Source organism: Sorex fumeus, unplaced genomic scaffold (assembly GCF_029834395.1).
Source record: "Sorex fumeus unplaced genomic scaffold, SorFum_2.1 ptg000098l, whole genome shotgun sequence".
Taxonomy (NCBI): domain Eukaryota; kingdom Metazoa; phylum Chordata; class Mammalia; order Eulipotyphla; family Soricidae; genus Sorex; species Sorex fumeus.
Genome location: NW_026606155.1, coordinates 54,271,613 through 54,297,617, shown reverse-complemented (window position 1 = coordinate 54,297,617; position 26,005 = coordinate 54,271,613).

Here is a 26,005-nt window from a genome sequence, read left to right as displayed (position 1 = left end):
ATTAAAACAGTAACGCAGTAAATTAGACTGAAATTTCCATCTTTTACCCATTGATATGTGTATAATTGATAATGTTTAATAGATTTATATGTTGAACAGATTGCTTAATGCATCAGAATATGCTGAAGTTAATGTTATCTATTAAAATAGTGGTTTAAAATATAACATGAATGTATTAAAGTATGTTATACTTAAGCAAAATTTTCCAAAATCTTAAAATTTTTCATTTTGTGAAATACATTTTTACTGAAATATAACTCAGTTTTTAAGATAATTACAGTTTTTCAAGTTTCCATTTTATAAGAATAATTTTAGTTTATTAAATATGAGACTATTGAATTTATATTTTTTGGTTTGTGTTCAGAGAAAATAAAATTTGGGATGTAAATTATTGCTATTAAAATTGAACATTTTATATTAAAATTTATATGCTTAGTTTGTTTACATTATTCAAACAATATTTTTACGCCATCTTTTTTAGTTCTCATTCTCATAATCTAACCTTTATTTTTTTCTAAGACAAGAAGGTTGATAGCATTTGTTCTCCATTCAATAATGTTGAAAAGTATCTTGATTTTCACTTTTCCTTGTATAAATATTTACTTAGTTGTACCTTTAAGAAGAGAGAACACAACAGAGAAAAATAGTCTTGCAGTGAAGCCAGATATCTTATCAATAATTTCTGTCATTGGTCATTTCAAATGAACAACCTTTAGCTAGGTGGTACTTGTTTCTACCTTATAGGAACTTTGCTGTGAACTAATACAGAGGTCATAGTAACCTTATCAAAATTGTTGTTGCAAACTCCATTCTAACCTCTGGCATCGATTGCTGAAGAAAAATCATATCTGGAGTGAGTCTGATTTCAATTATGTAATTGACAACTTTCCTAATTTGATTGTATAGGCTGGAGCAATAGCACAGTGGTAGGACGTTTGCCTTGCGTGCAGCCAGCCCAGTCGAGCTGGGTTCGATTCCTCTGCCCCTCTCGGAGAGTGCAGCAAGCTATTGAGAGTATCTCACCTGCATGGGAAAGCCTGGCAAGCTACCCATGACATATTCGATATGGCAAACACAGTAACAAGTCTCATGATGGAGATGTTACTGGGTCCACTTGAGCAAATTGATGAACAATGGGAGGACAGTGTTTGTTTGTTTATTTGTAACAAAAACATATATACTTTATTTATTATACTACTACATTTGCTTGGGCTGGAGCGATCGCACAGTGTTAAGGTGTTTGCCTTGCACACAGCCAGCAGGCCCAGCCGTGTTCTATTCCTCTGCCCCTCTTGAAGAGCCTGGCAAGCTACCAAGAGAATCTCGCCCACTCAGCAAAGGCTGGCGAGCTACCCATGACGTATTCCATATGCCAAACACAGTAACAACAAGTCTCAAAATGGAGACGTTACTGGGCCCACTCCAGCAAATCGATGAACAACAGGAGGACAGTGCAAATAGTGCCGTGCAGACTACATTTGCTTATTTTTATTTGGTGCCTATAAGAAAAGATGGGATTTTGCAGTTGGCTGTAACTTAGATGGAAATGGTAAACAAAGTCAGTGGGATAAGGATAAAAGTGAATCATCTGACTCATATGTGGTATGTTAAACAGAGAAACAAAACAAGGGAATAGGCAGTATAGAATGATGCCAAATCCTTGGCCTTGATTTATAAATCTGAGATTGCTAAGCAATGTGGGGTACGGTGGAATGGAATGAAATTATGGACTAGAATCAATTTAAGGACAATGGTGTAGAGATTTTGTTATTATGGTGCTGGTAACGTACGGTAACTTTGATCATCAAACCCACAAAATATTAAATATTAATATATGAATATATTAAAATATTATAACTATGTTACCTAAACTATAACAACAATTTTAAAGATCTCTTTTACTCTTGTTTTACTGTGGCCTGAAGTTAAAGATAAACTTCCTCCTCTTATTCACTGTATTAATCAATTTCATCTTTTCAATGTAGCTATTAAGATTCCTTTTTTTGTTAGCAAAGGGGAAAATGATTTCTTTTTATTTAAATATGCTTAAAGATGTATTAACATCCCAACACATACATTAATTTGCTTTTAAACTGACATGAGAAGGATTGCTGTTTTTGAGTCTAAGAGAAAAATTTTAGTATCTATGAATGTAAATTTTTGGAGGTTGAGGTATATTTATATAATTACTGCTATAAGGTAAAGGAAATATAATAAAATAGAAAAGACAAAAATATAAAGTTCCGCAGGCAGTATTGATAATTAATTTTTCTAACTAACATTATTAAAATATGCTATGTGAATTTGGGCATAGTAATTTTATTCACATATTCATTATATAAAATTCATTTCTAATGTAATTTATAATCCAGCCCATAAATTGACATATAAAAGAGAATTTTAATTTTTTTCTTAAAACTGTAAAATCTCAGTCTATTTTCCTCTGTCTTCTCATTTTATTTACAAGTTCCAACTTTTGTTGACTTATGAAAGTAGGTGAGTATTGAATCATTAAAGATGGCATACTGCTTCACATACCAACTGGGATTCTTGCCTGTTTAAGGAATATATCTAAGTTCAAAATAACCTAATTTTACAAAGAACTTTTGAAGACCAGACAGATAGTATAGCAGGTTAAATGTTTACTTTGAGTGTAGCCAACCTGGTACCAAACATGGTCCCTAAAGTCCAAAATGGAGTGATGCCTGGGCACAGAGCCAAGAATAAGCCCTGAGCATTAATGCATGTGGCCCTCAAATTAGAAACATAGTTACACAACAGCAGTGTCAATCAGTTTTGTTAAAATGCTGTTAGAGTCATTTCTATTACTCTAAATATATTTTGGATATCATTATAAGTTGATGTATCTTCTGGGGAATTCCCTGGTTTCATTTCAGTATCATCAAGGTTTAAATTTATAGGAGAGATATTTGTTCTCCATCCTATGTAGTTTAGTGTGGTGGTGTGTGTGTGTGTGTGTAAAACAAGGATCCCTAATGTGTTTATTCTCATTTCTGACAGTTAACATTATTGCACTCTGACAATTGGGTCTGTGTTACCATCTGTCACTCGAGGAATGTGTCTGTCAATTAGCACTTCTACAACACTATCTGTAGACCCACAAAAGTTACCAGGAAAATAACTTAAAAGCTACTGTCAGGGGGAAATTGAACTAGATATCGAGCTATTTGGAAGTACATTTATTTCGCGTCGTCTGCGTGTCAAGTGGTGATGAATGTCCTTTTTAACTAGGTGAGAAAGTGAAATTTGTCTTTTTAAAGAAACTTCTGTAAAGTAGGCTGTATTCTTTTAGCAATGCCAATTGCTCCATAAAATGGCTTTTCGGCTTATTTATGTATGATTTAAACAATATTTTGAATTAAAGACACTATCATAAAATAGAAACTTAGGAATGATTAGTACTTTTACTTAGGAAATCACTGTTATAAAATTTTATATTCTAGTTGTGCTATTATATTCTATCCATAACATCTTGAGTTTTGTCTATTGAAAGTAAACATATCAAACAATCTTTCAGAAGCTTTGATCAAACCAGATGTTTCTCTAAACGTGAAAGATCATCCATGAGCCTTTTGGTCTGTAACAGCATCATGTATATTTGAAGGATAAATTTGTCAACTTTAAACACACTAGAGAACAGTCCCAAGGAAATCAAAGGTAAATGATGAGTTGCATAACTTTTGTTCTAATTGTTCAAATACATACTATAATTATATAGTATGTATTTATGTATCAGTATGTATCAGATCTTAAATGCAAAATTTATTTAGCCTAAATATGAGAAACAAATTTTATTATTTACCTATCCAATATTTACTAAGCAGAAAGAATATATTTATATACAAGGGTAAACATTTCTTTGCCTGTTCCTATAAAAAAAACTTCTCATATTAATTGAATTTATCCATTGAAAATAATTTCTTTTCACTGCCCCCAAGTGACCCCTGAGCAGAGACAGGAGTAAACCAGCTGCCAATGGCCCCAAAATGTAAAAAAATTCTGAAATTATATTGTTTTATTTTATATGCATATATATACATACACACATACATACACATATATGCAGGCCCACATTTTGACACTTAAACATAAGTATAACTTGATATATGTGTACACAACAATATATACATGTAAATATGTATGCACACATATATACACAAGCATATGCATGTGTATATTTTCATATATATGCACATATATATGAGCTTATCCTGTGTAGTAGTATAGATTTTAAAGATATACTATATGATGTGAAGTAGTATAGATTCTTAAAGGGCAAATATATATAAAACAAATTAGTTTAAAAAGAGAGCTAAAGAGCAAGAGTGATAGTACAGTGGGTAAGGCTTTTGCTTTGCACTCAGCCACCAGGATTCAATTCCTGGCATCCCATATGGTTCCCCAAGCACCGCGCAAGGAGTAATTCCTGACTTCAGAGCCAAAGGTAACCCCTAACCATCCTTGGATGTGACCCCAAAAAAGCCAAAAGACAAAACAAAATAAACCAAAAAAAAAAAAAGAGAAGAGAGTCCATTTATCATGAAAACACTATGCACACTATTGTGCAAAAGTTGTAGAGTGAAACAGAAGCTTAGGTTAACATTTAAATTATAAAATAATAAAGTTATTTTTTGTCCTTTCTTTGTTTAGGGTTCACACCTATTCTGCACTCAGGGATCACTTCTGGTGGTGTTTGGGGAACATTTGGGATTCTAGGGTTTTCTTTTCTTTCTTTCTTCCTTCCTTCCTTCCTTCCTTCCTTCCTTCCTTCCTTCCTTCCTTCTTTCTATCCCTCCCTCCCTCCCTCCCTCCCTCCCTCCCTCCCTGCCTTCCTTCCTTCCTTCCTTCCTTCCTTCCTTCCTTCCTTCCTTCCTTTTTTGTTGGTTTTAAGAGCCATAATGCTGAGCTGTGGTGGCATGGGGGGTGAAAGGTGCAAGAGGAGAGTGGCTATTCCTGATTCCGTGGTGAATTGTGACTCATCATGATGTTCAGGGGACTATATACGGTGCCACAGATCTCAGTCAGGTTTTTCGATGCAAGTCAAGTGCCCTAACCCCTGTACTAAATCTCCAGCACTCTCTAAAATACTCCATTTGTCATAATGCCTTAATGATTCATTCATATTGTCAGAGTAGCAGAGCTACATTTTTTAATTCCTTCTTTAGCAATCACAAGAAAAACATTTTAGTGGCCGGAGAGACAATATAGCGGATAGGGTGTTTGCCTTGCACACAGCCGACCTGGGTTCCATCCCTGGCATCCAAAATGGTCCCTCAAGCACCGCCAGGTGCTGAACCAGGAGTAACCCCTGAGCATCACTGGGTGTGGTCCCAAAGTAAAAGAAAAATCACTTAATCACTTAACTTCCCGTTAGTCGTCGATTTGCTCGAGCTGGTGCCAGTAACGTCTCCATTTGTCCCTGTCATGTGCTAGTGTAGCCCAATGGCATCTGTTTGCTCTGGGAACATGAAGGGCCTCAAACCGATCGTTCATGATCTTGATGAAGAAGTCTGACCATCTGGAAGGTGGGCGGCCACGCGGTCTTTTGATATCCCGTGGAATCCAGTTGGTAACAGCTCTAGTCCAGTGGTCGTCTTTAAATCTCATTACGTGACCAGCCCATCTGATTTTCGACACCTTGGCATATGAGACAGTGACCCTGATTCTTGATCGTCAACAGAGGTCAGAACTCCGGATTCTCTCTCTCATTTGAGTGAAACGTGGTATTCCAAGCATAGCTCTTTCTATTCTTCTTTGGGAGACCTGAATAGTGTTCTCATCTTGTTTGCGTAGGGCCCAGGTCTCTGAGGCATATGTTAATGCAGGAAGAACAGTGGAATCCAAGAGATGTGCCCGGAGCCGGCCGGAGGTTCTTCGTCCTCTTAGCTATTTCTTCGACGTTCTTGAAGGCTTTCCAAGCCGCTCTCTTCCTCCTGCACAGCTCAGGTGCCAGGTCATTTGTCATGTTGACCTCTCGACCTAGGTACACATAGCTATTGCATTCGGAGATGGTCGGTCCATTGAGAGCGAATGGGGCATCAGGAACAAAGCTGTTTCTCATAAACATTGTCTTCGTAAGATTCAGCTGTAGTCCTACCTTTCCACACTCACGGTCAAAGTCGGCCAGCATTTGTGCCACTTGGCTGATGTTTGGTGTTATTAAAACAATGTCATCAGCAAAGCGGAGGTGGTGTAGTTGCCGACCATCTATCTTCACTCCCATTCCTTCCCATTCCAGTCGTCGCATCATGTTCTCGAGGGTGGTACTGAAGAGTTTTGGTGAAATGGTATCACCCTGCCGCACCCCTCTCTTGACATCAACGATCACTTCTTTGCAGAATGGTGAGATCCTGGTAGTGAATCCGCAATACAGCTCACGGAGGATACTGATGTATTGGGCTTGAATGCCCTGATTGGCTAGGGCTTCAATGACCGCTTCTGTCTCAACAGAATCAAAGGCCTTCTTTAAATCAATGAACGTTAAACAGAGCGGCATCTTGAACTCCCGAGAAACCTCAATGAGCTTGGTTATCATGTGGATATGGTCGATGGTGCTGAATCCTTTGCGGAACCCGGCTTGTTTGCATGGTTGTCCTTCATCTAGTGTTCTGCCAATCCTATTTAGGATGACTTGAGTGAACAACTTGTAGATGACAGACAATAGGCAGATCGGGCGATAGTTGCCAATGTCATGGATGTCTCCCTTCTTGAACAGTAGTACGCTCCTGCTGGTTTTCCATTGGGACGGAACCTTGCATTCAGACAGGTAGCGAATGAAGAGCCGAGCCAGTGTATTGATGAGTACTGACGGCAGGTTCTTCAGGTGTTCAGGTCTGACCTTGTCTGGGCCGGGTGCTGTTTGTTTCTTTACCGACGAAATGGCGTGTCGGATTTCAGAAGGGAGAACGTTGGGAACGACACATCCATCCTGTGTAATTTGGTATGTCAGCAAGTGGACATGGCTATCGAAGAGATTTGAGTAGAAGTCATGGATAATCTTCTCCATTGCCGTTCTGGAGGATGTGATCGATACATCAGGACGTTGGAGGGCAGTCATCTTGGTCTTATAGTTGGCGAAGAACAGGCGGGCGTTACGAATACTTTTCCCAGCTTCTGCCGCATCTACCAGTACTTCTGCTCTTCTCTCTTTGAGGTCTTCCTTGATCACATCTCTCCACTGCTTTGCGAGCTCGGACATTAGCTTGCGGTTGCCTGAGGCATGCACCAAACCACGCTGGCGAATTAGCTCAAGAATTTTCGAAGATAGGCGATTTTTTGTGGCTATCTCTCTCTTGGCGTTCCTTGCACATTCATGGAGGTGCTGAACCAGTCGATCGTATTCCTCGTCAATGTTGTCAACAATGGCATCTTCCCATGTTGCCGCAATAGTACCAAAGAGTTCCCAGTTGGTGGTCATTCTGGGAGTTCTCTTTTTGAACTTTGCAGCCCTTTCTCCCCGCTCTGTGAAGTAGAATTTTGCACGAAGGAGACGGTGGTCCGATCCCGTTCGAAATTTTGGGACAACAGCGACATCAGTCAGGCAAAACTGTCGATTGAATATGATGTGGTCTATTTCGTTGTGGAATCGTCCACCGGGAGACTCCCATGTCCATAGTTTAGATTCTGCCTTCTGGAACTGTGAGTTACCATGAATGATCTTGGTCGACATGATGAACTCAGACAGTTTCTCACCCTGTTCATTCCATTCTAGGCCATGGGTCCCGAAGTGAAGTTCTTCAGCTGATCTTCTCGGTCCTATCTTGGCATTAAAATCACCCACAATGATCTTGTAGAAGGTGTGGTCTTCTTTATAGAACTTCTCTAGCTCCATGTAGAACTTCTCGATTTCTCTTTCATCATAATGAGATGTTGGTGCATAGACAACGAAGATAGAAACTTCAGGCAGTGAGTCACATCTATTCAAATGTAAACATCCGATTCGGGTTGTCAGGCATTCGAATGAATCAATGCTCTTGGCCAAGTTTGTGTTGACAAGGACACCGACGCCTCCAACACCTCTTTTATCGCATGTTCCAAGGAACAATTCTTCTCCAGTGTCGAAAACGGCATGGTGAGATTCGTACCTTCTTGTCTCGGTCAGACCAATGATGTCGTACTTGATCATTCGCGCTTGTACCATCAGGTCCTCGATGGATGCATCTGATGCTAGTGTACGTGCATTGAAAGTACAGACGATCATTTTTGTCTTCCTTCATTGTGGCAGCCTACGTCGGCCTTGAGATTTTGTCGGCCTCTCCTTCCTCATCCTTCTCAGTGCTGCCATGTCGGTGAAGCCTTCAGGGTCAGGTGAATGGAACCAGTTGTCGTTACTGGTTTTGGCATATCGAATACACAGCGGATAGCTTGCCAGGCTCTTCCGTGCGGGCGGAATACTCTCGGTAGCTTGCCAGTCTTTACGAGAGGGATAGAGGCTTTTGGGGCGACCTCTAATCACCCTTATAGGTGTTACCATATTTGAACCCTATCAAATATGGTACGACAATTCCGGAAGATGGGTATTTAGTGTCTTATGATGTGTCGCACGGGTCCGGAAAGCGTCCTGGAGTGTGGCGACGGCTGGGTAGTGGAAGTAGTGCCCGACCCCGGCCGCCGCACCCCCTCGGCGGGGCCCCCGGATCTTGGAAGCTGGACACCTGGCTGTGGCCATGGGGGACACAGCCGTGGAGCCGGCCCCACTGAAGCCAGCTTCTGAGCCCACTCCTGGCCCACCCGGGAATAATGGGGGCTCCTTGCTAAGCGTCATCACGGAGGGGGTCGGGGAACTCTCGGTGATCGACCCCGAGGTGGCCCAGAAGGCCTGCCAGGAGGTGCTGGAGAAAGTCCAGCTGTTGCATGGAGCCGTGGCCATGTCCAGAGGAGGCACGGCCCTGGAGCTGGTCAACGGAGACGGTGTGGACGTGGAGATCCGCTGCCTGGATGACCCCCCCGCCCAGATCCGGGAAGAAGATGATGACGACGAGGTGGGGGCCACGGTGGCCTCGGGCACAGCCAAGGGAGCCCGGCGGCAGCGGCAGAACAACTCCGCCAAGCAGTCGCGGCTGCTGAGACTGTTTGAGTCCAAGCTCTTCGACATCTCCATGGCTATTTCGTACCTGTATAACTCCAGGGAGCCCGGGGTGCAGGCCTATATCAGCAAAAGAAAAATAAATCCATTTTATTCAAAGCCATTTTATTAAAAATATCTGTCACATGATATTCACCTTTTTTTTAAAAACATAGTATAAAGTTACAGAAGCTACTAAGCATGTCGGTATAGAAGCTTTACATTTTTGTGAATTCCTGTTGAACTAATTCACTTATCACTTTTCCTATATGTCCAGTTACATGATGCTTTTAATCACATATTTAAAAAATTCAGGACAACAAATGTTCATAGTATATCTAGACTCTCATATTCCATACTATAGCCAGAGGCTTTGGCTTATTATATCAGATTACCTACTTCAACAATAATTTCATTTTCAAATAATGGAAATTCTCTCTTCCCTTCTAAACAATGAATAGTCAATGTTCTTAGTATATACAGCATTATAATTATAATTTTTATGGTGATAGCAACATGATTCTTATCACAAAAATTCCACTGTGAGTTTTTTTTTTGTCATCTTGCAAAGTGAGGTACTTTTCTTTTTTATACTTTAATAAAAGTATATATGAATGCCAAATAGTACTAAAAATCAGTATCCTTGGCTGGTACAAGTATCAGTCATTCTTACTGCTCAGTATAATTAAGATGTGTCTCAATCTGGTATAAATACATGCTTATGACCATTAATATGGATCCTTTAGAAGTCATGAAGATCAGATTTCTTGAATGCTATCAATCAATACATGAACGGTGCACACATCTATCCATTTAGACCACCTGTTTTTCTCTATTTGTCCTGAAAACAAATTTAACAAAAAAGCTAATGCTATATTACTTATTGTACTATAAAAGAAATATTTTCTCTCAAACTCAGAAGCCCACATCTCTTATACCAGCAATCAAAACATCCTTGTAGGTTAATTTGTGAGCCTATTCCTAGAGTACAATCTCAAACATGTAAACTTTTTTGGCAGTTTTGCTGATGACAAAAAAAAGATTCTGTAAGAGATATAACTGTAAAGAATGGGAAGGATAAAGTATCTGCAGAATAGCTCCATTTAAACAAAACTTTCTCTGAAGTCCATGAGCACTTACTCTCATCCAAATAGTGATTTAGGGAATGTTTAAGGGGCAATTAAAATTGTTCCTTCTTTTTCACTTCATGTAATGAATATTTAAAGACTAAGCACCGGTGGAGTGAATCAAGAAGAGATAGTGATATGCTTATGTCTCTTTCAAAGAAAGTGGCATTGCTAAGAAATTAGGATAGCATACGTTCTATCCCCACTGAAGAGGAAATTTGCCACTATGGACTGTTTCAAGTTATTCCCACACTAAATGATAAAATGTCTGTTAATGGCTCTGGATTTCTCAGCTATACTTAATCTCATAGTCATTGCTTCATTTCATGACTCAGAAGAACACCCACCACCTGTTTTATGGTGCTCTTTTTAAAGAAACTGTCCACCTGTGCCCCCTCAATTACTATAAATCACTGGGGAGGTTAAACATTGTAAAGAATATTTTCTTTGTATGACCATTCTGTACATTTAAGAAATTATTCTTCACAAGTCAAGCATTATATTTCACTGTCTTTCTGCCAGAAATGTAGTGATTTCTACTGCAGATTATCCCCCAAAGTTACTTGAATGTAAAAAGAAACTACTCTCAACATCATGCATCATAAGAGTCAACAAAAATGCCTTTAAAATGAGACTAATTTTATTTACTCACAGGAAGTTACTAGAGTTTTAAATGATTCAGTACGCTGAAGATAGGAATGATCCCATTAGAAAAGCTAAAATAATCAATGAAATCACTTCAGCTGTAGAAGGCATTCAGGTCTACCTCTGCTCACTGAGAGACTTGCCATGGCTGATAAAGTTTCTCTAGTCTTCCAATTCTCCACATGTTTCTCATTAAAGAAATTCATGATTATGCTCATTCAGAACTATATTTTTTAGTGGTATTTATAACAAAAACAGCCTGGAAGGTTAGTAGTAGCAATTCTATAAATATCAAAAACTGTTTGCTTACATTTAGCTCGTAATTTTGAGATAATGTGTTTACCCAAAGTAAAGGATAGGCCTTCAGATTTTACACTATAATAAGAATATTGTCTCATTTTAAAGTAAGAAGTACGATTACTAGTATGATAGAAAACTTGGGTTTTTAAGTTTAGAGGCATATTCTTGTAAATAATCTACTATATGTAGAATAATACATGTGTGTTCATTTAGTTGCATCTGAGGAACTTGAGAATAAAGGAATTTTATATATTACGTTGATGCTTGTGATTCTTGCTGGACTGTGACTAATACTATCCTTTGTCACTGTTCTAAGGAGTCGCATTTCTTTTATAAGCTTCCATAAAACTAAAGCTGGTTAAATTATAAATTTGTCAGCACACTAATTCTCATTTTGCCTGTATTTCATGCTACTCTATATAAGACAGAAATATTTTATTAGAATTTAACAAAATAAGAACTAATTGAGGATATACATGTAAATTATTATACATTATTCACATATGTTATAGACTACAAATACATGTTCTATTGATTTATATGTTTCTTGTATTTCTCTAGAATATGTTTTTATATATTATCCATGTAATACATAGTATTATATATACATATATGCATATACTTTATATACCCTTCATTGATTGTATTATGCCAACCCATACGAGGTAAGAATATCAGGTTTATGCACTCTATCCTTTACAATGTTTAAATCACCTAAAAGACCCTTACCCACAGCTAAAAATAATGTTTAGTCAAATATTATAGACACCTATTCTCAGTCAAAATAAGCTGTACAGACATTAAAATCACATGTGAAATCAAAAAATATTAGAACTCACATATGAAAGTTAAACATTTACCTTTACAGTAATGTATCTTCCTGATTTTTTCTGGAATGTATATCAGTTAAGCTTTTTTACAGACGTGAGTGAATAATCACATTTATTATCTTTATATTCCACAAAAAATCTACGCTGTTCCTCAGAAAATACAATTCAATTAAACATGTAAAACAGAAAACAAAGACTATTCTAAAATTTCTAAAAAAAAAATTCCTGTAAAAGTCATATAAATGTCACATGATTGGTAAAAGAAAAATATAAGAATGTAAGTACTAACCTCCTTAGTAAAGTTTTCAGAAAGAGACAATTGTCTGCAAATGGAAATCATTTATCATGAGAAAAATCTCAATGATATGAGAATTTGAATTGTTTTACCTGTGATGCAGGAGGGATTTTTATTTTTTTATTTTATCTATTTTTTATTATTATTAGTGAAACATCGTGAGGTACAGTTATAGATTTACAATTTTTTGTGCTTGGGTTTCAATTATACAATGATCAAATACCCATCCCTCCACCAGTGCCCATTTTCCTCCACCATGGATAATATCCCTCCCACCCGCATCCCTCCCATCCCACCCTGCCTCTGTGGCAGGGCAATCCCTTTTGTTCTCTCTCTCCTTTTGGGTGTTGTGGTCTGCAAAAGAGGCTTTGAGTGGCAAACATGTTCAGTCCATAGTCTACTTTCAACATGCATGTCCCCACCTGGAAGGATCCTCCAAACACCCTTTATTTGGTGCTCCCTTCTCTATCTGAGCTGCCCTTCCCCTAGAATGCCCGGCTGGCCTCTAAGCTATGGAGTAATCCTCCTGGTGCTGATCTCAGCTATTCTTGGGTATTAATCTCATATTTTGTTACTTTATATCCCCCAGATGAATGCAATCTTTCTATGTCTATCCCTCTCTTTCTGACTCATTTCGCTTAGCATGATACTTTCCATGTTGTACCACTTGTATGTAAATTTCATGACTTCATCTTTTCTAACAGCTACATAGTACTCCATTGTGTAGATGTACCAAAGTTTCTTTAACCAGTCATCTGTTCTTGGGCATTCAGGTTTCTTCCACTTTCTGGCTATTGTAAAGAGTGCTGCAATGAACAAACAAGTGCAGATGTCACTTCGACAATACATTTTTGCCTCTCTGAGATATATTCCCAGGAGTGGTATTTCTGGGTCAAATGGAAGCTCAATTTCTAGTTTTTTGAGAATCGTCCATACTGTTTTCCAGAAGGGATGAACCAGTCGACATTCCCACCAACAGTGAAGGAGTGTCCCTTTCTCACCACATCCACGCCAGCATCGGTTGCTTTTGTTCTTTTGGATGTGGGCCAGTCTCTGAGGTGTGAGATGGTATCTCATTGTGGTTTTGATCTGCATCTCCCTGATGATTAATGACGTAGAGCATTTTCTCATGTGCTTTTTTGCCATTCGGATTTCTTCTTTGAGAAAGTTTCTGTTCATTTCATTGCCCCATTTTTGATGGGGTTGGATGTTTTCTTCTTGTGGAGTTCAACCAGTATTTTGTATATCCTTGATATCAACCCCTTGTCAGATGTGTATTCGGCGAATATCCTTTCCCATTCTGTAGACTATCTTTGTATTTTGGTCACTGTTTCTTTTGAGGTGCAGAAGATTCTTAGTTTAAGGTAGTCCCATTTATCTATTTCTGTTTTCACTTGCTCGGCCAGTGGCGTGGCATCTTTGAAGATACCATTAGCTTCTATGTCATGGAGGGTTTTGCCAACTTTGTCTTCAATGTACCTTATGGTTGCTGCTCTGATGTTGAAGTCTTTAATCCATTTTGATCTTACTTTTGTACATGGTGATAGGCAGAGTTCTGAGCCCAATTTTTTGCATGTAGCCATTCAGTGATGCCAGCACAATTTGTTAAAGAGGATTTCCTTACTCCACTTCACATTACTTGCAACTTTATCAAAGATTAGATGATCATATGATTGAGAGGAGATGTCAGTGTATTCAACCCTATTCCATTGGTCTGCAGTTCTGCCTTTGTTCCAGTACCACGCTGTTTTAATTATTACTGCTTTGTAGTACAGTTTGAAGTTAGGGAGGTGGATTCCTCCCGTTTTCTTTTTCCCAAGAATTGCTTTAGCTATTCGTGGGGGCTTACTGTTCCATATAAATTTCAGAAGTGTTTGCTCCATTTCTTAGAAGCATGTCATGAGTATCCTTATAGGGATTGCATTGAACTTCTACAATGCTTTCGATAGTATTGCCATTTTGACAATGTTAAGTCTCCCGACCCATGAGCAGGGGATATCTTTCCATTTCCTCATGTGCTCTTTTATTTCCTGAAGTAGCGTTTTGTAGTTTTCTTTGTACAGGTCCTTTACTTCCTTAGTTAAGCTGATTTCTAGGTACTTGATTTTCTGGGGCACAATTGTGAACGGGATAGTTTTTTTCATGTAGCTTTCTTCTCTCTCACTGTTTGCATATAGGGAAGCCATGGACTTTTGGGTATTGATTTTATAGCCTGCAACTTTACTATACAAGTCTATTGTTTCTAGGAGTTCTTTGGCGGAGGTTATTGGCTTCTCTAAGTATTGTATCATATCATCTGCAGATAGTGAGAGCTTGATTTCTTCCTTTCCTACCTGAATGCCCTTAATATCTTTTTCTTGCCTAATCTTTATTGCAAGTACTTCCAGTACTATATTGAACAGCAGTGGAGAGAGTGGGCATCCTTGTCTCGTCCCTGATCTTAGAGGGAAGGCTCTCAGTTTTTCCCCATTGATGATGATGCTTGCTGTAGGCTTGTGGTAGATGGCTTTAACTATGTTGAGGAAGGTCCCCTCTATACCCATTTTGGCTAGGATTTTCATCATAAAATGGTGCTGGATCTTGTCAAATGCTTTCTCTGCATCTATTGATACGATCATATGCTTTTCATCTTTTCTTTTGTTGATGTGATGGATTATGTTGATTGATTTCTGAACATTAAACCATCCTTGCATCCCTGGGATGAATCCTACTTGGTCATGGTTTATGATCTTTTTGATGAGTAATTGGATTCTATTTGCTAGTAGTTTGTTGAGAATCTTTGCATCTGTGTTCATCAGGGATATTGGTCTGTAATTCCTATCTTTGTGGTATCTCTGTCTGCTTTTGGTATCAGTATGATATTTGCTTCGTAGAAACTGTTCGGAAGTGTTTTTGATATTCCAATTTCATGGAAAAACAAAGAAGTTTGGGAGTAAGTCCTTTTTAAAGATTTGGAAGAATTCACTAGTGAACCCATCCGGGCCAGGACTTTTGTGCTTGGGGAGACTTTTTATTAACATTTCAATTTCCTTGATGGTGATAGGTCTGTTCAGGTATTCCTGGTCTTCTTGGTTCAGCCTTGGGAGTCTGTAGGAGTCTAGGAATTTATACATTTCCTAGAGGTTTTCATGTTCCGTGGCATAAAGCTTCTCAAAGTACTCCCTGAGGATCGTTTGAATTTCTGTAGTTTCTGTTGTAATGACCCCTTTTCATTTCTGATTCGGTTTATTAGGGTTTTCTCTCTCCCTTTTTGTGAGTTTTGCTAGAGGCTTATCGATCTTGTTAATTTTCTCAAAGAACCAGGTCTTGGTTTCATTGATCTTTCTGATTGTTTTTTGGGTTTCCATCTCGTTAATCTCTGCTCTGAGTTTTAGTATTTCCTTCCTCCTGTTCGGGTTGTGCTCCTTTTTTTGGTCCTTCTCCAAGCTTTTAAGCTGTGTGGTTAGTTTACTTATGTGTGCTATCTCCTCCTTTCTGAGGAATGCTTGTAGAGCTATAAACTTTCCTCTTAACTCAGCTTTTACTGTGTTCCATAAGTTTTGGTAACTCGTGTTCTCATTATCATTCGTTTCTAGGAATCTTTTGATTTCCTCTTTGATTTCATTTCTAAGCCACTCGTTGTTCAATAGCACACTGTTTAATTTCCAGGTGTTTGATTTAGTTTTCTGTTTCTGTGTGTAATTTACTTCTAATTTCAGCGCATTATGGTCTGAGAAGATTGTTCATACAATCTCTATCTTCTTAATTTTATGGAGGTATATTTTGTGGTTCAGCATGTGGTCTATCTTGGAGAATGTTCCATGTATGCTTGAGAAGAATGTGTATTCAGCTTTTTGTGGATGAAGTGTCCTGTATATATCTACTAAGTCCCTTTCTTCCATTGTTTCCCTCAGATGAAGTATGTCCTTGCTAAGCTTGAGTCTGGTTGATCTATCAAGAGGAGACAAAGCGGTGTTGAGGTCTCCCACTATTATTGTGTTGCTATTGATGTCTTTTTCCAAATCTATGAGTAGTTGTTTTAAGTACTTTGCTGGTCTCTCATTAGGTGCATATACATTTGTTATTGTAAGTTCTTCCTGTTGTACAGATCCTTTGATCAATAAGAAATGGCCTTCACTGTCTCTTATGACCTTCTTCACTCTGAAATCTATGTGGTCTGATATTTGGATGGCTACCCCAGCTTTTTAATGGGAGCTGTTTGCCTGTAGGATTGTTTTCCAGTCTTTGACTCTGAGTCTGTGTTTGCTTTGACTATTGAGATGTGTTTCTTGCAGGCAGCAGAATGTTGCTTTCAATTTTCTAACCCATCCTGCCACTCTATGTCTTTTAATTGGTGCGTTTAGCCCATTGACATTGAGAGAGATTATTGTTATGGGATTTTGTCCCATTGTTCTGTTAAAATTTGGTGTATTTGAGTTGCCTGTCTTGCCTTAAAGTAGCCCATTTAGTTGTACTTGTAACCATGGTTATAAGTCTATGAAGTTCCTGAGCTGATGTTTGTCTGTGAAACTGTATGTTGTTCCTTCTATTATGAATGAGAGTCTCGCTGGGTAAAGTATTTTTGGGGAGGCATTTATTTCATTGAGTTTTTTCACTATGTCCCACCACTGTTTTCGGGCCATGAGGGTTTCATCAGAAAAATCAGCTGTGAATTTTAAGGATGCTCCTTTGTAAGAGATTTTTTTCTTTGATCTTGCTGCTTTCAGAATTTTGTCTCTGTCTAAGGTTTTGGTCATTTTGATCAGAATGTGCCATGTGGTATTTTTATTTGGATTTCTTCTAGCTGGTACCCTTCAGGGCTCCTGAATGTGGTCACAGGTTTTCTTCAGCTCTGGAAATGTTGTGGCAATGATGTTTTTGACAGTTTCTTCTTCATCAAGGTTTTCCTCCTGTCCCTCTGGGACTCCAGTAATTCTTATGTTACCCCTCTGGCTTCGTCACAATCTTCTTTCGCCATCTGTTCCCGAATTGTGAATCTCTTTTCCATTTTCTGCTCTTTCCTGGAGAGTCTCTGAACTTCATCTTCGAGCTCACTGATTCTGTTCTCAGCAGCTGTTACTCTGCTGCTCAGGCCTTTCACTGAGTTTTTCAATTCGCCTACAGGTTTTTCAGGACCGACATTTCCGATTGCATTTTCCTCATTTCTCCCTTCAAATCCTCTTGTCTTTTATTGGCATTGCTTTCCATTGTTTCTTTTAGTTCCCTAAGCATCCTAAGTAGCTCCCTTCTGAATTCCTTGTCAGAGAGGTTGTCTAACACTACAGTACTGTTGATATCTTCTGGGCTAGCCTCTTCAATAAGAAAGTTTGGTGGGCTTTTGTGTTGCTTTACCATTGTGAGAAGTGTGGTTTAGTCCTTCACGTTCACTGTTACTATTCTGCTTGATATGCTGTGTGAGTTGTGATAGGCTTATTAGTTATTGACTACTGTGTTTCTAGTGGGTGAGCTAAAATATAGAAGATTCCATCTAAGAAGGTAGCTTATGGTTCCTAGGGCATATGTAGTGGGAGAATATTTCGCGGCCGTGTTAGCCACCGCGGCTCCGCAAAGGGTCACTGGACTAGTCCCGTGCAGATCAGGGGAAAAATTAGGTTGTTCTATGAGATCGAGCTAGCTGCGCATGCCCAGAGAGAGTCCTAGGCCCTGGGGACGGACTGTACCTGGTTGAAATGAGGAGAGAGTACCCGTAGACGTTCAGCTTTGTTGCTGAGAGGTGGGGCTCAGTTCCCGCCCCGTGCAAATCAGGGGGAAAAACGGTTGTTCTATCGAATTTGAATTTTTTAAAGAATCATAAATATGCTTTGCATAGACGTACATCAACTATCCAATGAAACTTGTAATTTTGAGGGACCAAGAATGTAGAAATATACTGTAGTATGTCAACCCTCATATGATTAAGAATATAACCACAAATAATTGAAAACACATAACCTATGATCAAACATTATTCATCATTTATTTTGATGTATAAAGTTTTAATGAAAAACACTTATTTTATTTCATATGTTCTTGGTCTACTTTTACAATAAAATTTCAGGATTTAGTAGCTTTGACAGAAACCATACCATCTTCAAAGCATCAAATATTTGCTATATAGACCTCAGTAGAAAATGTTTGTTCATCTATGTTCCATGACATTTAGATTACTTTAGAAAATTTACGTAAGTGCTGAAAATCATTATTTTCTTTTGATGGTGAATCTTAATTGAAATATGATGATCTGGCATTATAACAAGCTAAGCGGCCTGTTATAAATTAGGTACAATTTTATTCACTTAGCTATATAATGCTAGGTATATCAAATAATACTAAAGTGACATGAGCAGATAATTAAATTTTTATGTGTTTTTTTGGCAATTTTATTTTTTCTTTCACTAATATCTGTCTTGTAACATGTAAAAAAATTCCTTGTGTACAATTGACAGCATAATAAAAACTTTTTTTTCATTTACTGATACATACATATATATACTGATATATATATACATACATATATATGTATTTCTTTTTATGTGCTGAAATCAATGAAGAGAAATTTTTCATCACAATATCATAGTGTATATTTGGCCTCAGCCTTGAAAATTGGATTGGGTAAGAGAAAATAATTCTTTGCTTTTATCTACTGTACCTCTGTCCTCCATTCCTGTATAAACCTTGGAGGGCGGCGAGGGGGTGGCCCCAACGGCTCTTCCCCTGGTCTCCCAGGTTCTGGGTGGCCCAGGCCATGGAGCAAACAGTGGATAAAATGAGGGCCAAGTTGGTTGGTTGATCAGTTGCCATTTATTCCATTCTCCCCTCGTGCCTGCCCCAGTCTCTCTGAGCCTCCCATTCTAGTCTCTCACTGCCTTTTATTCCCGTCTCCTTCTGTCTCTCCTGCTCATCTCTCTGCGCTTCATCTCGCAGCCTGGGCTCTCCCTCTCTTCACGTGCTTGTTCCTGTATTCTTCTACATTCTTCTCTCTCTATCCCCCTTGCTAGTCTTTCCATGGTCCATCTTTCTGCTCTGTTCTCTCTCCTCTCTCTCTCTCTCTCTCTCTCTCTCTCTCTCCAGCTCTCTTGAGTCCCAAACTCCCCAGCACTCTCCTCTGACACTGCACTGAGTCAGGTAGCAAAATCAGCATAACAAATCCCTTCCTGAGGGCCCACCATGTTCAAAGGGAACACCACCTTACAGGTATTCCAAAGCCCTTCCTGACTACCCCAGGCAAAATACCTCCTAAGGTGTTTTTCTCCTTTCCTCAGTCCAATAACTCTATCAACATCTTAATATTAGTTATTTTTGTATGGAGACAGTAAGAGATACCATTGAGGCTTGTAGGGAAGCTCTCCTGGGACATCTTGCCATAGACTCAGACTACAGCACTCAGGCCAGATTAATCATTCCTAATCCTAGCAAAGTCCAAATCTAGTTATTACTTTTTGGATTATGACCGTATTTGTCCATGACCAAGCTCTTATAGTTAAGCATTATGGCACTTTGTTCAGGCCCATCTCAATGTGAGGGTAGCACATAGCTTACCACTTGCCCTGGTTCCATCCAGTCTCTCATCAGGACCCTGCTTTTGGGGGCGCTAGGAAGTAAAGGAGGCTGAGGCTTAGGTGAGAGAACAGATATCTAGGAGGGAAATACCACTGAGGGTCATATTACAAAAGCATGTCTTCCTGTGTCCCTACAAAAAGGACATTGCTCTGAATAAACTATGAAATGAAAAACAATATTTACAAGTAAATAGAGCACAAAGAATGAAGTTACAAATAAACACAGAGGAATGGGAGCACTGTGATGGGAACAACTCAATATACATAATCTACTGAGGCCATGCAGGAAAGACAAAACTGTGTTATCCTACACATTCCAACAGGAAAAAAATATTTTTAACTGTGCATTTGGTTGTTTCATTTGACTGGATGGCAAAACAGTTGAAGATTTATCTTGATTAGTAGAAAATATTAGAGTTTCTTTAGAAACTCTACCAAAAAATCCCATATTAAAGACTACCTGCTGGATATCCTAAAAGAACTTTCTGTGTTCCCACCTGCATTCTAACATCTACATAAATATAAGTACACATTATATATAATACACTGTAGTTATATTCTATATGACTAAAATGGTTGATTCATGTTAGCATACAGATCTAAAACTTTTAAAGATTTTCTAAAACTCATACAATATTCAACCCACGTGTCAGCCCTGAAGCCCTAATGTAAGTTAGATACTTGAGAAATCAATTATATATCAATATATTTCATTTCTTGTGTTAATTAAAAAAAGACCTAGATGGAGTTATGAAAGGAAATTTAGTAACTAGTCTACCTGTAGTTTCAAAAGTGTAGTCTTAAATCAAATAATTTGGAGATTTTTAGTTAAATATCAACAAGGCAACTTACATAATAAGATCCACTTCATTGCCCTCAGGTAAATTTCACAATAAATAGTTTCCTAGTAATATTTTTCTACTCTTCTTTTTTGCCTATCCTAAGCTTATACTTTGAATTACTGCTTATAGTTCCATGGACTTGCTAGTGGGCATGCTACCTGATTCAGAGATTTTTCAATAAAGGCAAGTAGACCTGCTTGTGTGAATTTTTAAACAATTGTAATAAATATACCACATTTATAGGGGACATATAATAGGAGAACAGAAACTATGGGAGCTATGGCTTTTTACTCAATTTGAATAAGTTAAACCTGTATTAAAATAACTTGATCACTTGATCACCAATTTGCTCAAGTGGGCACCAGGAACATCTCCATTCATCCCTGACGGTGTGCTAGTGTAGCCCAGTGGCATCTGCTCGTTCTAGGAACACAAAGAGCCTCAAACCGATTTTTCAGATTCTTGACGAAGAAGTTTGACCATCTCATAGGTGGGCGGCCACACAATCTTTTGTTGTCCCATGGAATCTAGTCGGTAACGGCTCTAGTCCAGCCATTGTCTCCAAATCTCATTACGTGTCCAGTCCATCTGATTTTCGACGTCTTGGCAAATGAGACAGCGTCCCTGATTCTTGACCATTGACAGAGGTAAGAATTCCGGATTCCTTCTCTCACTTGAGTGAAGCATGAAACTCCAAGCATAGCTCTTTTGATTCCTCTTTGGGAGACCCAAGTAGTGTTCTCATCTTGTTTTCATAGGGCCCAGGTCTCTGAGGCATATGTTACTGCAGGAAGAACAGTGGAATCGAAGACATGTGCTTGGAGCCAGAGGTTCATCATCCTCTTAGCTATTTCTTCGACTCTCTTGAAGGTGTTCCAAGCCGCTCTCTTCCTCCTGCACAACTCAGGTGGCAGTTCACTCTTCATGTAGACTTCTCGACCTAGGTAAACATAACTCTTGCATTCAGAGGTGTTCGTCAGAGTGAATGGGACTTCAGGAATGAGACAGTTAGTCATAAACACTGTCTTTGTGATATTCAGCTGTAGTCCAACATTTCCACATACCCGGTTGAAGTCAGCCAACATTTGTGCCGCTTAGCTGATGTTTGGTGTTATTAAAACAATGCCATCAGCAAAGCAGAGGTGATGTCGTTGCTGACCGCCTATCTTCACTCCCATTCCTTCCCATTCCAGTCTTTTCATGACGTTCTTGAGGGTGGCACTGAAGAGCTTTGGTGAAATGGTATCACCCTGCCGAACCCCTCACTTGACATCAGTGATCACCTCCCTGTAGAATGGTGAGAGCCTAGTAGTGAATCCGCAATACAGCTCACGGAGGATCCTGATGTATTGAGTTTGAATGCCCTTTTGGCTAGGGTCTCAATGACCAATTTAGTCTCAACAGAATCAAAGGTCTTCTTTAAATCATTGAATATTAGACAGAGCGGCATCTTGAACTCCCGAAAAAACCTCAATGAGCTTGGATATTGTATGGATATGATTGATTGTGCTGAATCCTTTCTGAAAACCGGCTTGCTCGCATGATTATTCTTCATCAAGTGTTCTGCCAATCCTTTTCAGGATGACTCGAGTGAACAGCTTGCAGATGACAGACAATAGGCAGATCAGACGATAGTTGCCAATGCTGTGGATATCTCATTTCTTGTACAGTAGTACAGTCCTGCTGGTTTTTCACTGGGATGGAACCTTGCATTCAGCCAGGTAGTGTGTGAAGAGCCAGTGTATTGATGAGTACTGACGGCAGGTTCTTCAGGTGTTTGGGTCTGACCTTGTCTGGGCCGGGTGCTGTTCACTTCTTTACCAATGAAATGGCTTCTTTACCAATTTCAATGGCTTTACCAATGAAATACCAATGAAATGGATTTTGGAAGGGATAACTTTGGGAATGACATATCCATCTTGTGAAATTTGATATGTGGGCAGGTGGATATGGCTATTGAAGAGATCCAAGTAGAAGTTGTCAATAATCTTCTCCATTGCCCTTCTTGAAGATGTGATAGATCCATCAGGACATTGGAGGGCAGTCATCTTGGTCTTGTAGTTCACGAAGGACAGGCAGGCATTATGAATGCTTTTCCCAGCTTCTGCCGCATCTGCAGCACTGCTGCTCTTCTCTATTTAAGGTCTTCCTTTATTGCTTCTCTCCACTGCTTTGCAAGCTCGGACATTTGCTTGTGGTTGATTGAGGCTTGTGCCAAGCCACACTGGCGAATGAGCTAAAGAGTTTTCGAAGACAGGAGTTTTTTGGTGGCTATCTCTCTCTCGGCATTCTTCACACATGGAGGTGCTGAACCAGTCGATAGTATTCCTTGTCAATGTTGTCAATGATGGCATCTTCTCATTTTTTCATCCTGTTATTCGTCGAGTGCCTCAGCAGGCCCCAGTAATGTCTCTTTCATCCTAGCCCTGAGATTATATTCAAGGCTCTTTAGGAGAATGAGACCAATCATTGTTACTGGTATTTGGCATATTTGGTAAGCCACGGGGAGTTTGCCAGACTCTGCCCTGTGGGCAGGCTACATTCGATAGCTTGCAAGTTTGTCCAAAGTAGGAATGAGATAATAAGATGTCATAAAAAGATGTCCTGATAAGATGTCACGCGGTCGCGAATTTGGAGGATCTGGGTGGAGGATGCTCAACTCCAATCCGAGTAGGCTTGGAGATCTCGGCCCCGGAACTCGCGTGGCTTTGTCCCTCTGCCAGTACCTTCATGTGTGCGGAGAGTAGTCTCAGCATGGTGGTGGCTGGTCCTGGAGGTCTTCCGCTGCCGGAGCCCTGGTCGGGGCGGGGAGGAAAGCTCAACCCGCTCCCCTCCAAGGGACCCTGGCGAGGAACAGCCAGGCGCAGGGACATGTTACCACAATCGTGCCAAAGAGCTCCCAGTTGGCGGTCATTCTGGGAGTTCTCTTCTTAAACTTTGCAGCCCTTTCTTTCTGCTCTTTGAAGTAAAATTTTGCATGAAGGAGTCAGTGGTGCTATCTCATTTGTAATTTTAGGACAACATTGACATTGGTCAGGCAAGACCATCGATTGAATCTGATGTGGTCAATTTCATTGTGGAACCATCCACTGGGAGACTCCCATGTCCAACGTTTAGATTCAGCCTTCTGGAACTGTGAGTTACCATGGATTGTCTTGGTGGACATGATGAACTCAGAGAGACTCTCACCCTGTTCGTTCCATTCTAGGTCATGGGTCATGATGTGGAGTTCTTCACGTGATCGCCTGATCTTTCCGGTCCTATCTTGGCATTACAATCACCGACAATGATCTTCTAGAAGGTGTGGTCTTCTTTATAGAACTTCTCCGAGATTCACACATGAATGAGGCCCCCACAGAACCAGGGAAGTGGAACTCCATGACCTTGGAATCTAGGCTCAATGGACCTGGGAACAGAGATCATCTGTCCACTTCTAGTAGCCCAGCTGACCTCCATTATCTTTACTACCTCCACTACCCTGCCACTACCAACTCCAGGACACTTTCCAGACACTCGGGCTGAAAATCAGGCACTAGTGAAGCCCCACAGAACCAGGAAAGTGGAACTCCATGATGTTGGACTCCAGGCTCAATGGACCCGGGAACAGAGTTCTGCTGCCTGCTCCCAGCCGCCCAGCAGACCTCCATTACCTCCACAACCTCCCCTACCCAGCTGCAGCACTCCAGAATGCTTTTCAGACATCAGAAAACACTTAATACAAGACTATTGCACCGTATTTGATGGGATTCAAATATTGTTTGAACCATGGGAACACCTGCAAGGATGATTAGAGGCCTCTCTAAAAGCCTCTATCCCTCTCGGAGAGCCTGGCAAGCTACCGAGGGGGTCTCGCCTGCACAGCAGAGCCTGGAAAGCTATCAGTGGTACATTGAATATTCCCAAACCAGTAAATACAATGGGTCTCATTCCCCTGACCCTGAAAGAGCCACCAATATGGCAGCATTAAGAAAGATGAGAAAGGAGAGGCTGATAAAATGTCAGAGCCGATCTAGGCTGCCAAAACGAAGAAGGACAAAAATGACTGTCTGTACTTTCAATGCACGTATGCTGGCATTGAATGCATCCATCGAGGACCTCATGGTACAAGCGAGAAAGATCAAATACGACATCTCTGGTCTGACCGAGACAAGAAGGCATCAATCATATCACGCCATTTTCAACACTGGGGAAGAACTGTTCCTCAGAACATACGACAAAAGTGGCATTGGTGGTTTCGGTGTCCTTGTCTACACGAACTTGGCCATGAGTATTAATCCATTCAAATGCCTCACAACCCAAATTGGACAATTATACTTGAATAGATGTGGCTCACTGCCGGCAGTTTCTATATTTGTTGTCTACTCACCAACATCCAATTATGATGAAGGAGAAATTGAGAGTTCTACATGGAGCTGAAGAAGTTCTATAAAGAAGACCATTAAAATAAATTTTTAAGTTTAATCCAATTTTGCTAAGGATGTAATATTCTCCATTAACTTTTTCCAGATAATCTTTTAAATGAATTTCAAAGTTTTGAAATATTTTGTCAACAAATTCACTAGAAATGACTTCTAAAATAGTTTGAAATACTTTTAGCATCAGAATATGCCTAGAGCCTTCGAATCAAGTTCACTAGGGTTTTGTTAGTGAATCAATTGATCCCGCATTATTCATTGATTTACTCGAGCAGGTGGCAGTAACGTCTCCATTCATCCCTGTTGCGTGCTAGCGTAGCCCAATGGCATCTGTTCATTCTAGGAACATGCAGAGCCTCAAACCAATCATTCAGGGTCTTGACGAAGAAGTCTGACCGTCTTGTAGGTGGGTGTCCACGCGATCTTTTGACGTCCCGTGGAATCCAGTTAGTAATGGCTGTCGTCCAGCGGTTGTCTGTAAACCTCATTATGTGTCCAGCCCATCTGATTTTTGATGCCTTGGCAAATGAGACAGCGTCCCTGATTTTTGAGCATTGACAGAGATCAGAACTCCGGATTCTATCTCTCATTTGAGTGAATCGTGATATTCCGAGCATAGCTCTTTCGATTCCTCTTTGAGAGACCCGAATAGTGTTCTCATCCTGTTTTCGTAGGGCCCAGGTCTCTGAAGCATATGTTAATGCAGGAAGAACAGTGAAATAGAATAGATGTACTCGTAGCTGGAGGGTCTTTGTCCTCTTAGTTATTTCTTCAACGCTCTTGAAGGCATTCCAAGCCGCTCTCTTCCTCCTGTGCAACTCAGGTGCCAGGTCATTCATCATGTTGATTTCTCGACCTAGGTATATATAACTGTTGCATTCAAAGATGGTGGTTCCATTGAGAGCAAATGAAGCGTCAGGAATGAGGC